The sequence below is a fragment of the Rhinatrema bivittatum genome, chromosome 5 (assembly GCF_901001135.1).
Source record: "Rhinatrema bivittatum chromosome 5, aRhiBiv1.1, whole genome shotgun sequence".
NCBI classification, from domain to species: Eukaryota; Metazoa; Chordata; class Amphibia; order Gymnophiona; family Rhinatrematidae; genus Rhinatrema; species Rhinatrema bivittatum.
Window position 1 is genome coordinate 318,116,986 of NC_042619.1, and position 15,348 is coordinate 318,132,333.

The following is a 15,348-nucleotide window of genomic DNA, read 5'->3' on the forward strand; positions in this document are numbered from 1 at the left end:
CTAAAAAATGGTGTCTCATGTTTGGGGGCAAGTTTCCTTGTTTAGGGTTTCCCCAATGTTGTTTTTTTTGTTAGTTTTCAGAAATAGAGCGTGCTATTTGGAATAGTGTGCACTATTTTTTTGCAACTAGTGTGCACTGTTTCTGAATAGTATGCAATACTATTAATACTCAATAACGGTATATAATACTCAATCTAAAAGTTTAGATTATTGAGTTTTATTTACCGTTGTTCATACATGCCATCACAATGGTTTACAATGTTACAGGAAGAATAAAATGTACAAAAACAGGTATAAAAATATCAATAAAACAATGATATAAAATCAATAAAATGAAATAAAATTTTTAAACAGTAAAATCATTAAAATAATAAAAGACCTATTAAGAGTAAAACCAGTGATTTGGCTGGGCTGTTCTGAATTAGGCTCATTATAGGCACTGCTGAACAGCCATGTTTTGAGCTCTTTCTTGAATTTTTTAGTCTCAACTTGTTGTCTCAGATCCACTGGCAATGCGTTCCAAGGTTTGGGGCCAGCTAGTCTCTTACTTGACTCAGGTGTGCTGAATTCACTGAAGGTATCATTAACAGACCCTTGTTCACTGACTTAAGGTTTCTTTGAGGGGTGTGTAATCGAATAGCCATGTTTAACCAGTCTGTTTGTTCGCCATAAATAGTTCTGTGTAGAATGCAAGCTACTTTGTATTGTATGCGATATTTGACCGGTAAGCAGTGTAACGAAATCAAAATGGGCGTTATGTGGTAGCTTTTTCTGCTACCTGTTAATACTCTGGCGGCTGCATTCTGTAGGACTTGTAGAGGGCGTATTGTGGCTAGAGGACGGCCAAATAATAGAGAATTACAATAGTCCATACTGGAAAAAAATCAATGACTGTAGGACTGTTCTAAAATCTTTTTGTTCAAGCAACGGTTATGACATCTTAAGGGTAAGAAGTTTATAGTAACCCTCTTTCAGTTTGATTGTGTTTTTTGAAACACAAATCTGTGTCTATTGTAATTCCGAGATCACGGATATGGTCCGTTGTTTTTATCTTTATAGTGTTTTTTAATGGAATTGGTGAAATTTCTTCATTTCTACATTTCCTTTCCAGCAAAATAATTTCTGTTTTATCCATATTTAGGATGAGTTTCATGTGAGAAAGGAGCTGATTTATGATGTTGAGGTAAACGGCAATTAGTTTATATGTGTTATCAATAGTGTCATCAATCAGAATCAAGATTTGAACGTCATCTGCATAGATGTAAAAGTTCAGACCTAGACCAGCAAGTATGTGACATACAGGCAATAAAGATACGTTAAAAAGGGTGGCCAATAGTGCAGAGCCTTGTGGGACCCCGGTTTCAAGGGGAATCTTTTCTGACATACAGGTCAATACAGTAAAGTGCGGCCGCGGTTACTCTGCTTCTAACCCGCTTTCTAATCACTTTTCGGCCGCGTTAGTCCAACCCGCGATACACTATCCCCTTTAACCCATTCTTACCGCTTCTTTAAATCCTCGGATAACCCCTTTCGCCCGCGGCATGTATATTAGATGTAAACGATCGAATTAGCTATTCCCTCCCATACAGTAACGTGCGCCCCGACTATCGCTTTTTTAACCTGCAGTTTTGCTGCGCGTTTAACCTGCTAATTTACCGCCTACCCTTACCCCTGCGTTAGAGGCAGGGGTAAGGGTAGGCGGCAAACTTTCCCCCAGCCCCCGCTCACCTGCCCTGGCCGCGTCCATGATTGCTGCTCTCCGGGGCAGCCCCAGTCCTCTCTCCCCTCCTCCCGAAGCAACGAAAGCGGAAAAATCGAAAAAGCGAAAAAGCGAAAAAAAAAAAAAAAAAAGTAGCAACGAAGCGACTTACATTTCCTGCAGCCCTCCTCCGGAGACGGCCCGCGGCTCCCCTGCCTCCCGGAGGCAGCTGCCGGCGAAGATGGATGCCTGCACGGGTGAAAGCGGCCCCTGGGCGTGCAATTTGGCCGTTCAAGGCATGACGTCATGACGTTTGGCGTCACGGCATGTGACGTCACGTCTTCAGCTGCCAAATTGCATGCACAGGGGCCGCTTTCGCCCGTGTAGGCATCCATCTTTGCCGGCAGGGCTGCTTTCACCGCCGGCTGCCCCCTGGGAGGCAGGGGAGCCGCGCTCCGTCTCCGGAGGAGGGCTGCAAGAAAAGTAAGTCGCTTCGTTGCTTTACACTTTACATGTCGTTTCACCAGTCCTCTCTCCCCCCCTCCCTGCGCCTTGCTTCGGGAGGAGGGGAGACAGGACTGGCAATCCCGAGCGCAGGAGAACCGTCCACTTCCTGGTACCTGTCATTTCAAATGTCATTTGAAATGACATTTGAAATGAGAGATACCAGCGTGTCCGTGAAGCGTTAGGCCAGCGCACCCAGGATACTGTATAGCGCTCTATACAGTAAAATGGGTTGCGCGGTCCTAACTCTTCACGGACGCTTCTTGGCCGCAGCTTGCATTTGCATGACATTTCAATACGGTATCGAGTGGTAGGTGAGCCGGACTGTGCATGCGGCATCCATGGGTGCGCCCAGCACTAACGCAGCTCTTCCTACTGCTCCTTACTGTATCGGCCTGATAGTATTTTTGATTTTTACTTGGAAGGAACAATTTTTAAGGAAGGACAAAAACCAATGTAAAGCTGTTTCAGTGAGTCCTATTTCAGTCAGACGATCACAGAGTATTGTATGATCCACCGTGTCAAAAGCTGCTGATAAATCTAATAATATTAAAAAATATATCTTTGACCACTATCAAAGCCTCTTAGGATAGTATCAATCAGTACAATCAATAGTGTTTCAGTATTGAAGTGTTTTCTAAATTTAAACTGGTTTGGGAAAAGAATATTATTGGTTTCGAGGTGGTTTGTTAGAAGGAAAAACACAGTATTTGGGGTTTTTTCTCTATCGTTTAATTTTTAAAATTACTTGAAATGACATAGACAATATCAAAAACATTGTCTATGTCGTTGCAAACAAATGCACTAAGCTGCGATAAGACCATGTTAGGCACCTTTTTAGTGTCCCTGGATTATTTGCCTTTGGTGAATTTCTTATTCAAAAAGGCGGCTAATACGTCCAACTAATAAATTGTGTGCCAAATTGCGCCTATTAAAATTAGTGCTGTCGTTTCTCACAGTGAGGGCTCTGCGTTTACATTTGTGCATTTTAAACACACATAATTTTGCTATGCAGACATTGATAATGAGCTAGTTTATGTAACTTCAGTGGATAATACTCAAGTACTATATGTATTTCCCTTTCCCCAGAGGGTAATTCCCTTTCCCCAGAGGGTAATTTTTGGGTTACTGCAACTAGCACTATTTTACGGCATTCCTGAGGTATTTTAACACAACATGTTAAATTTATGCTTCTCCCACTTTTTGGGCTGCTGGAGGAAAGAGTGAGAGAGTATGTACCTCTTTATAAGGCTCTCATATAAGTACATTTGTCCACTGTATTCTCAACCTACCTTGATAGCAGGAGAGTGTATCAAACTAGGTCGAGAGTACATTGTACAAATCTCATCTTTGTGCACCTTTCCTCACTCCAAATCACATCAAATCTTCACTGCTGTGTACTGTGCAGTTTGTACCTCTGACCGTGCATGCAAAACACCCCTCCAAAACCTCAACCTTTTAGTTGCCCCTCTTACAGTGGTATAAAAATTTGACTAATATGGGTGCCTTCCCAGAAGCGCTCTCTCCTCCCCTCCTGCCCGAAACAGGATTTGTGATTTTTAGCCCAAATCATGTTTCAGGCATATCGCACAGCATAACACCAGGAAAAAAGCTACAGTTAAAACCCGTGATAACATGCATTACGCTATCGCACACAATGCTAAGCACCCCTCATTTTATTTTACTCCACCCAAACTCCTCCCATTTGGGAAAAATTAAAAAATTTGCATATGCATCTCACAATGCGTTATCGTGGGCATTAGGGTCCTAATTGATAAAAGACCCTGTAAGTTTGTAGCTGAGGCAGTGGAGAGTAAGATGACTTGCCCAAGGTCACAAGGAGTGGCAGCAGGACTTGAACCCTGGATCCACTGGTTTGCAGCCCACTGCTCTAAGCTCTAGGCTACTCTTTCACTCGGATAGTGCGTTTCAGTTGCTTTTTTTGTGCACATTAACGCTTTTGCAAACTTCAGTGCCCTTTCAGTACATTGCAATCTTAAGATGAACATATTCCAATTGTTCTGATTTTACAGCAACATCCATTATCTGGGGATTACTGGAGTTTTCTAGATCACATGGGCATATGGGGGGGAACAATGACCCTGGGAAATCACACTTTAATATAATACCAGATCTTAGGAATTTAGAAAGCTTCCCTGCAATTTTCTCCAAATCACTTTTTCCTGTGTGTGTGATCATGATTGCGAAAACCCCTCTTGACTGTTAATACCTGAATAATGAACAGAGTTTGCCATGTAACTGGGAAAACAGTTTCAGGTGTATTGGAAGGGGAGCTTGCACAGTGATTTGCCTACATCATGCTGATGTTTTTGAAAATTTTGATAGACAAAGAATGTCACAAAATACTTAAGGCCTGATTTTTTTTTTTTTTAATGGCCCGCGCGCGCAAAAAACAGAGGTTATGCATGTGGCAAGACCTTATGCATGTCGCGCACATTTTAAAAGGGACCCGGCCGCGTGCGTAACCCTTGTTACGTGCACAAGAGCTGGGCCTCGGCAGAGGGGCGGTCCGGGGGGGTGGGGAGGGGCGGTACAGCGGCCATTTGCTGCTGTGCCGGGGGATCGCACGCCGGCTGGGTGCCGGTGTGCGCAACTTGCTCCAGCTCCTTTGCAGGAGCAAAATGTAAAAAAAAAAAAAAGGGGGTACCTAGGGTAGGGATAGGGGGTGGAGAGGAGAGGGGAAGAGGAAGTGAGGTTAGGGTAGGGGGTAGGGAAGTTCCCTCCCAGTCCGCTCCTTAATTGGAATAGATTGGGAGGGAACTGGGGTAGCCGGACAATGCGTCGCCATGCAATTTTTGCCAATGTTTGCCCCCCCTTGTGCGTGCCGCCTGCGATTTTATAACATGCAAGCACCAGCGCGCGCATGTTATAAAATCGTGTGTCCATGTGTGCGCGCCGGGTAGCACGCGCACATGGATGTGCTCGCGTTCTTTTCTAAAATCTACCCCTTAGAGCATAATTAATGACTGTGTTACCCATATTGAAACAGACTGCTCAGTCTTAACTGTAAAGAAATGATGGGAAAGGAAACATTTCATGATAAGAGCATTTTTAAAATCTTTACGAACAGGAAGCTGCAACACGCTAAATGAATCCTAACAATAATGGAAGAATGGTGCCAGATGGCACATATTTCGATGTTGTTCCTAGACAGGAAATTCTGTTTGATTTTGAAGAAACGAGCTCTGGTCAGCTGATCCACAGAGAATAAACTTCCAGCAAACCAGGTCTGAAATTTTGATTCAGACTGTAGCAGCCTGTGTATTTTATATTGTACTTTAAGTGTGATTGTTCCTAATGCCAGATGGAATGTCTCTTTAAAAATCTAAATTAAATTGTGGATGATAATTAAAGAGCATTTAATGTTACTTAATCTTAGGGAAGGGAGAGGGCGATCTGAATTTAAAGTTGACTGGTAGCTTAGAAACTGCATCTAACAGAAGGAGACAGATGTGTCCAGCAAATCCATAAACTGCTGTCCCGGCGGCAGCCGGCACGGCACTCACAGATTACTTCTGCTTTGGAGGAGCAGTAAGTAACAAAATAAAAAAAATTAGGGATTGGTGTCTGGTTAGGTTAGGGGTCGGGGAGGAGAGGGGGAAGGGTAGAGTTAGGGATAGGAAAGTTCCCTCCCAGTCCGCTCCTTAATTGGAATGGACTGGGAGGGAACTGGGGGAGGCCCAATTGCATCTCCGTGTGTTGCTTTGTAAAATCCCCCCCCCACCCCCCATGCGCGGGCGAGTCACGGGCTGCCTGCTTTTGCGCACGCAGCCATTGGATTTTATAACACGTGCGCACTGGCGTGTGCATGTTATAAAATCAGCGTGTCCATGTGTGCACGCCAGGAACCGCGCACATATGGACGCACTCACGCCCCTTTTAAAATCGACCCTTTAGGGAACAGCCATTACGTATCGCTCACTGCATGATAGCAGCATGGGATGTATATACTGAGCTCTTGCCAGGTATTTGTGACTTGGATTGGCCGCTGTTGGAAACAGGATGCTGGGCTTGATGGACCCAGTATGGCATGTTCTTACATTCCTGTGCAGGGGCAGCGAGGGATGAGATTGTGCCCCCTCTCCCCCTCAAGGCACAATACAGGTCAAATCATCAAGAGGGCAAGGAGGGTCTCTTTGTAATCTGGCCCTAGTGGTTTCAAATGCTGCGGGTCAGAGTTCCCAGAGGAGTGGCATATAGGGGCTCAGGCACAATGTGTCTAGGAAGCTGGCAGACCCTCCACAGTACCAGGAGCCTCAAGACCTGCCTTCCACCTTTTCTCCCAACATATTTCCCTGGAGACATGGGAGATGGGTGAGTGGTGGTGGTGGTGGAGGGGTGTCTTTGGCAAACTCTCTCTGGGCTGGTGCAAGGGGATTAGGCACCCTAGGCGAACTTTACAGCATTGTGCGCATGTCCCCCTGCCCTCATCACAACACAATACAAAATCCTGCATTTATAATAATCCATTTTAAATGGATAAAGGACATTGAGAGTACAGTCTTCTGAGGCAAAAATATCACAATTCTGAAAACAAAACAAAAAAACAAACCCCACTCCGAATGCATGTGGTATTAGGCCTTTAGTAATGCATGTTGGGTGTGGGCTGTTTTCTCAGAAAGCCCAGAGTAAACTGAATTGCAATTACAATACTTGTAAACCTCCCATACTAAAAGAGCAATAACTGCCAGCCCTCAAACAGTAAATGTCCTAACCTTTAAAAGGCAACTCTACAAATATTACACTGGACCCTAAACACCAATACACCTCCTGGTAGGCTACTGCCATGTAGTTTCTGTTTTCCTATCTAACCTGAGCCACACATGCAGAACACAGACTCTTGCCAAATACAGAATAAAGAGACCATAAAGTATAAACAGAAATGAACTGGAAACCTCAACAAACCACCCTTTATGCAGAGCAGTTGTGGAAAAATGGAAATACCATTCCTGAAAACATTAAAATCAAAGACTACAAAACATCAATCATAATAGTAAAAACATACTAATAAGAATACAAATAGAATAACAGCCAATAATTAAAAACTCATAAAATGATTTAATTTCCCAAACATCAATAATATTTCGAAATAGCAGACACATCAAATAACACCCAATAATTAAGAATAATGATTAAAAAAAACCCGCTTTCTATATCTGGGAACTTTTTAGAGTCACCCTGAGATTGTCCTGGATTAGTGGGATTGGGGTGCAGAAACTTTCTTCTGTTTCATGTATATCTACACACACACTCACACTTTTTCTCTCTCTTGGGGGGATTCTGTGCAAAAAAATATTAAATTCTGCATACTTTATATTGAAACATATAGAAACATAGAAATGACGGCAGAAGAAGACCAAATGGCCCATCTAGTCTGCCCAGCAAGCTTCACACATATTTTCTCTCATACTTATCTGTTTCTCTTAGCTCTTGGTTCTATTTCCCTTCCATCCCCACCTTTAATGTAGAGAGCAGTGATGGAGCTGCATCCAAGTGAAATATCTAGCTTGATTAGTTTGGGGTAGTAGCCGCCGCAATAAGCAAGCTGCACCCATGCTTATTTGTTTTACCCAGACTATGTTATTAGCCCTTATTGGTTGTTTTTCTTCTCCCCTGCCGTTGAAGCAGGGAGCTATGCTGGATATGCGTGACGTATAAGTCTTCTCCCATGCCGTTGAAGCAGAGAGCCATGCTGGATGTGCATCGAAAGTGAAGTATCAGGCCCATTTGGTTTGGGGTAGTAACCGCCGTAACAAGCCAGCTACTCCCCGCTTTGTGAGTGCGAACCCTCTTTTCTTCTCCCCTGCCGTTGAATCAGAGAACTATGCTGTATATGCATTGAAAGTGAAGTATCAGGCTTATTTGATTTGGGGTAGTAACCGCCGTAACAAGCCAGCTACTCCCCTCTTTGTGAGTGTGAATCCTTTTTTCCACATTTCCTCTTGCTGTTGAAGCTTAGAGCGATGTTGGAGTCACGCCTGTGTATGTTTATTTAATAAGGGTATTGACTCCAGGCAGTAGCCATCATTCTGGCGAGTCACCCACTCTTCATTGGCAGCCTCTTGACTTTATGGATCCACAGTGTTTATCCCACGCCCCTTTGAAGTCCTTCACAGTCGTCGTCTAATGATCAAAAGACAACGACAAACCTTTTCCTAAGGAAAAAAATCAGCAGAACCAGGGGTCACGATTTGAAGCTCCAGGGAGGAAGATTCAGAACCAATGTCAGGAAGTATTTCTTCACGGAGAGGGTGGTGGATGCCTGGAATGCCCTTCCGGAGGATGTGGTGAAGACCAGAACTGTGAAGGACTTCAAAGGGGCGTGGGATAAACACTGTGGATCCATAAAGTCAAGAGGCTGCCAATGAAGAGTGGGTGACTCGCCAGAATGATGGCTACTGCCTGGAGTCAATACCCTTATTAAATAAATATTGCTCAGAATAACACAATATACATGATAGTCTAAGTAATTAATTTAAAATGTAATACAGAAAAAAGTTAAAGATGCAGAGTTTTAAATATTTTGAGCAGAATTTCCCTAGAAGTTTACTGTAAGTGTGTCCCTTCCACTCACTCTCCCTACTCCCCTGGCCAATCCTTTCATTTTGCCATCTTGGGCCCCAACTCCTCCACCTGCCACTATCTCTCCCCTCCCCTCCCCCTCTAGGCTCAACCGCTTCCACTCTATCTCCACACCCAGAGTTTGACCCCCTCTCAGTACTGCCCTTCACATAGGCTTCCTTTGACTCTCTTTCTCTCAGACACACACAGGACCCCTCTCTAGTGCAAATACACACTCCTCATACAGGCTCCCTTTCTCTCGCACATACACATCCCCTCATACAGGTTCCCTCTCTTGTGCACACACCCACACAGGCTCCTTTCTCTCTCACGCATACACCCTCACATAGGTTCTCTCGCACACACCCCTGTACACTGGCTCTCTCTCTCTCACACACACAGACTCCCTCTCTCTTACACACACACAATCCCTTCACACAAGCGTCCTTTCTCACACATACACACACCATCACACAGGCTTCCTCTCTCACAAACAAGCAGCCTCACTCCCCCACATACACACAATCCCTTTTTCTCACACACACACACACACACACACACACACACCAGCTCCCAATCTCACACACTTTCACACTCCTTCACAATCTCCTCACATAGGCTATTTTTCTTTCTGGCACACACACCCTCACACAGGCTCTCTCTCGTCCCCTACCACAGGCTTGCAGTCTTACACACACACCCCTCCAATGCTCTCTCTCCACCCCCCCCCCCCCCCAGGCAGGCTCCAATGCTCACACTTCAGCAGCCCCACTGTCTCCTTTCTTATTTCTCCACTGCTGCTGGTGCCTACTCAATGAATATACAAGAAGAAAAGGTGACCGCTGGTGGACCCCATCCCTTCTAGCAGGAGGGAGCCTGTTCAGCTACTTTTCCTCCTCCTGTGCTAGCCCCATGGTATTCAAAACTTGCCGAGTTAGCACTTCCTTCATGCTATACTTGTGCATCACAAGATAGCATAAAGGAAGGGTTAGCCCCATGATTTTTTAATAACTTGGGGTTGCACAGGAAGGGCGCAGCGGAATGGGCTCCCTCCTGCTCCTGGTTGGATCATGCATGGGCCTCTTTTCTTCGCCACTGGTGGAATGGAGGTCCACTGGTGGCTGCCTGGGCCTTTCTTTTCTTTGCTGGCAGCGGGATGGGCTCCGCCAGTGGCGCAAGGCTCGCACTCCTTCTCCTCCTGCTGCCGATGGGAACTCCTTTTTCGGTTCTTGGTGAGGGTTGGGAACCCCACCGATGTTTTGCTAACCATTTAATCTGGCAGCAAGGTGAGGCAGCCACCTGGTGTTTTGGGGGGCACTTTTTGCTGCTCCAAAACTTTGCTGCCTGAGGCAGCTGCCTCACCCTGCTGCATTATAGGACCACTTGTTCTTATATAAGGTCTCAAATCATACCAAAAAGGAGGAAAACCTGGCTTAAATAGATCACAGTGGATGCTATGCTGTACTCCTGTTGCAAGAACTGGAGGCACTCCACCGATAGCGCTACACTCTTTCATGCACCAGATTACAGCAAAGCATGACGAGGGCTTTGCATTTTTGCACTGGGAGCCCAGAGTTATATTATATTTGGAGGGGACACGCCTCACATTTTTAATGCTACTTCAGGTCACTGATCTGCAACCATGGCTTCTACTGAACTCTGCTGCACCCCAAGCTCCCTGGTTTATTCTCCATCCAGAAAGCTAGCCAAAACTAAACGCAGTCAAACAGATTTGAAAAACAAAGTGGATGAAAAGTCTTTTCCTACTGTGGGGCCGATGCAAAACAAATGTGCTGAAAGTGGACGCTGACTGTTCAGTGCCTGCTTTGCTAACGCGTGCCCAAGAACCTCTCTTGGGGGTGCCATGCAATATTTTAATTAGGGGTTGTGGTGCCAAGGAGGCGCTAGAGTCGATTGTGCGCCTCTAGTGCCTCCTTGGCAGCGGGCGCCCAGGAGAGGTCAGCTGTCCGGGGATTAAGAAAACGGACGCTGAATTTATCGGGGTCCGTTTTCCTAACCAGCGCACAGCGCACTTGCTCTGGGCAAGTGTTAATTTCTGAGCATAAAAATGTGCGGATTGCACGCACAATTTTTTTTTTTTTGCATGTGGGATAACTAACTAATAGCCTTATCAACATTCATTTGCATGTTATGAGCATTATTAGTTTTGCGGTGTGTTGGACATGCTAATCCCCTTACAGCATGAGGGGCTGTGGATGCACGTCCAAAACGTGCATCCGACCACCGGTGAAACAGTGCACTCAGCTGAGTGCACGGTTTTGCATCGGACCCTGTGGGGTAGATTTTATAAAGTTGCGCACATGCGTACTTTTGTTCGCGCACCAGAGTACGCGCACAAGAGTACTCCGGGATTTCAATAGATAAGCGTGTAGCCATTAAAATCCTGGGACGGCGCGCAAGGCTGCCCAAAATCAGCAGCCTGCACGCCGAGCCGCACAGCCTGCCTCCATTCCCTCCGAGGCCGCTCCGATTTCGGAGCGGCCTCGGAGGGAACTTTCCTTTGGCCTCCCGCCACCTTCCCCTACCTAACCCACCCCCTCCGGCTCTATCTACACCCCCCCTACCTTTGTTGCAAAAGTTATGCCTGCTCAAGGCAGGCGTAACTTGCGCGCGCTGGGCCGGCTGCCGGCGCACTATGTTCTCCCATCCAGGGGCTGGTCCAGAGGCCGCGGCCACGCTCCCGGAACGCCCCTGGGCTGGAACCATGCCCACGGCCCCACCCCTGGATGATGCACCGCTGCGTCACAACTCCCGACACGCCCCACAATGATGCGCCGGTCACGACATGCCCCCGACACGCCCCCCCCCAGTAAAGCCCCGGGACTTACGCGCATCCCAGGGCTTTGCACACGCCGGAAGCCTATGCAAGATAGGCTCGGCGCGCACAGGGGGGTTTGGGGTAGGTTTTTGGGGGTTACGCGTGTAACGTACGCACGTAACCCTCTGAAAATCTCCCTGTGTGTTTAATAATCAGAAAACCAGACAATTCTACTTCTGCTTGACAGAAGAAACAGGAAACGTAGCTGCTCTTTCTGTGATACGGGTAGCAGTGACAGGGGAGTTTCTCTCACACAAATGTTCATAACCCAGAATTACCTTTAAAAAAAAAAAAATAGTGAGACTGGACTGCCAAAAATGTCAGTTCTAGTATAAAACTCAAGTCACACTTACCTTATAGTCTGAGTACTTTAAAAGCGTTGACATGGACCCTAATGATCTGTAGCTTCATCCTTAAAAACTGTCCAGGAAATTATTCTTTCAGAAACTATGATTAAAAGAATTGCATCTAGAATGATTCCCTCTGTAGTATCTGCTCATCTCATTATTGAATATTTGAATAGCTCCTGTGTAATTTGCTTTGATGATTTGCTGACGGACTGGTATCTTGCAGTAGAAGGGCTTTCTATCCATTCTGGATCTTTTTTTTTTTCCTTTTAATAATGGCGAGAGAAAATAGATCTGTTTCCAGTTATTCCCGGTCTTTGCCACAGTCAGTTCCTTTGGACAGGAACAGCATTGTTATTGTCTGGACCTGATTGTCTTTCACTCAGGAAGTGTGAACATTTTTCTGCAGGCCCCGTTTTTGGACTCGGGATACTATGTGGACGGCTCAAACTCTTCCTTCCTAGATTCCAGTTATGGCCGTTACTTCAACCCTTTAGCACTGTTCTTTTCGCTGCAAACTTCTTGGAAAGAAAAATATGGAAAATTACAAATTCCTCCACAGCGTCATTCGTTGTAAGTGAAGGCTTAGGGGATGCCTAGGGGCAGAGTTCCAAAGCAAGAATATTTCTGGTTTGGTGCAGAGCTGGTGCCTGGGCATGAGTAGCCTTGAAGTTGCTAGGAACACTTTACTCTTCCCAGCAACCCTTTCCAAGGCCAAAGGGTCAATCCTGTTCCTTTGGGTCATGGTTACTGGCCCTGGCCTCAGGCTCGTTCCTTCTGGTATCCCTGTCTTCTTTGTGGTGAGTGTTTCAGCCCCACGGCCAGATGGTTGGTCTGTTTCCTTGAGTAGCCCCCCCCCGGTTCAAGGACTACCACAGGAAATTTAATAACGGAGAGAGGTTGCCATTGCACCTTCGTTGCCACCAAACTCTTCCTTGTGATGAGAGATTTGAAGTGGGGAATGCAGGTCCCCTCCTTAACCCACCAAATCGGATATTCCCCCCTCCCTCTATCACCTTACAGATCCTCTACCCAACATTAGCTTAAACCTGTCCTGGGACCCCCATAGCCTGTTTTGGCTTTAAGGATATCCACAGGGAATATGCATGATTGGGTTTCCGATGCATGGAAATTTGTCTATTTATTTATTTATTTATTTATTTATTTATTTAAAATATTTATTGTCCACCTATAGCAGCCCACAGCACGCTAGGTGAATTACTATTCAGTATACGTTACCTGAATGTAACTACCTTGAGCTTGGGTCTGGAAAGGTGAGTAATTAAATCTAAAAAGCAAAATCCATGCATCTTTATTCCCCTTGAACAGGTTTGGGAAGTCTTGCTCTGACCTAACCCCTGAGTTGGCAGAAAGAGAGTGGGACATCCTACTTGCTTCCTGCCAGCGTCCGCTTACGCTACTCAAACCATGAGCTGTATGCAATAGGATGTTCTGCTCTCCTCCTCTCTGTTGGCTGGGCTTGGTTGGTGATACAGGATCGGTGAGGTGGATCTGATTGGGAGATATGGGAAGCGAGAGGTCCCGTGACACATCACGGCCCTAGCACGCTCACTTTAATGCTGACATTCTAGCACTGCCTCTTTTTACTGCACTTGCTAAATTTGGGCGATCATGTTTAAATTAAGCACAGCACAGGGCACATACCTCAAATGTGCCCATTCTTGGCTCCATTGCCTCCTCTTAGGATGTTTATTACTAGGTTTCATTTCATTTCCTCCCTATTCTGGTCCTTGAAAGCCACTTAACCAGTCGGGTTTTCAGGATATCCCTAATAAATATACATGAAATGCACACTACCTCAGTTGTGTATATCTCATGCATATTCATTGGGGACATCCTGATAATCTGGTGGCCCTCAAAAGCTGGAATTGGCCACCTAAAAAAACAAAACAAAACTCCTCAGACTACTCAGCTGCCCATCATACTTTACTGATATCCATGCGAAGACTTGACTGTAGCTCTGATAAGGTTGAGCCCTGCAACACCCTTTGCCTATATTCGGAATGATGAGAGCAGCCAAGCAGGAATTCTTAAAAGCTTTAAACATTGATATGCTCTAATGCATTTTAACAAAACAAAAAGGGGAGATAATAATGATTTGTAATAGTTTTCATTACCAACTGAAATCCTGCAGCGTCTTTGTATCTCTGCATTCACAACAGCTCACCGGAGCTTGAACTTTGCCTGCCTTTCTGCCTGCTTGTGGTCTTTCCAGGGAATGAAGGAGAAATGCCTCTGGGCGACCAGACTGTAACATGGCTAGCAAACAATAATTCTCCCCTCTAGAGGTTCGGTTGTGTGATGGGAGCAGCTATTCTGATATACCGCAGCTGGAGGAAGCACAGATAACACCTACAGTACTTTGATTGTGCCTTATAAACTTGATACTGTCCCCACGTGCCCAGTGATCAGCAGTCAATGCAAAATTATGCAACTTTTAAACTGGGACTTAACGACAAAAATGTCTGCCCAAGTGTGCTCAGAAAAACGGGGTGAGCTGAAAGGTCTTCTGTAATGGTTTGAATTTCTTAGAATTGGGACGTTTCAGTTTGGTAGGAGAGAGCAGGGGGTGGGCCTGTGCAGCAATGGGAATATTCAGCTGACTGAGACACAAAGAGGGAAGATCTCTTTAGTCTGGAAAGTACACCAGATAAGGATGCCATAGAGGTTGGATGCATGGGGAGCACTGAAGGATGTCAACTCCGATTTTTAAAATGGATGTTATGATCTTTATTGTACTTTGACTTTGGGTGGGAGAGTTTTATGATGTGATTATGAATTTAGAATGCATTTTATGATTTGTAATTCGCTGGTGGTTTAATGTTGTTCTATCACACTCTGAACACCGTGGTAAAGCATTTAATACTTAAATGTTGTTTGTTGTTGTAAGATGAGAATGAAAAATAACTGATGCATATAGCATGTATGCACAGTGTGGCTTTAGGTAAAGTCAGGCCATCATAGATCCCTGGAAGTGGGGGGCCATACTAGAAATATTCATGCTGCCTGCAGAGTTGCATCAGAGTAGGTCCTGTCCTATTCCCTTTGGGTTATTTTTCTAGAAGTCTGAGATTATAATGCCCTGTGCTCCATTTATGTGCACATAAATGGAGCACAGGGCTCCATTTATGTGCACATAAATGGATTTATGTGCACATAAATGGATATATATTTTTCCACTTATTAAAGCAGCAGCATTAAAAAAAAGTGTTATAATTCAGTTTGCACTTAAAATCGATGGTCTCCTCTTAGATCTGATTTTTCATTTCATTCTGAAAGAACTAGTAATATTTTTTCAAAGCTTTTCCTACCTAGGCCATCCCTTCCTGTAAGAATGTAAATAAAGCCAGGTTCAT

General features: G+C 45.1%; 1 protein-coding gene across 2 annotated transcripts in view; it reads left to right on the forward strand.

Annotated features, from left to right (window-relative positions):
* The window catches only part of MID1 (midline 1), a 628,071-nt gene that overhangs the window by 352,551 nt on the left and 260,172 nt on the right, over positions 1 to 15,348 (forward strand). The window lies entirely within an intron of this gene.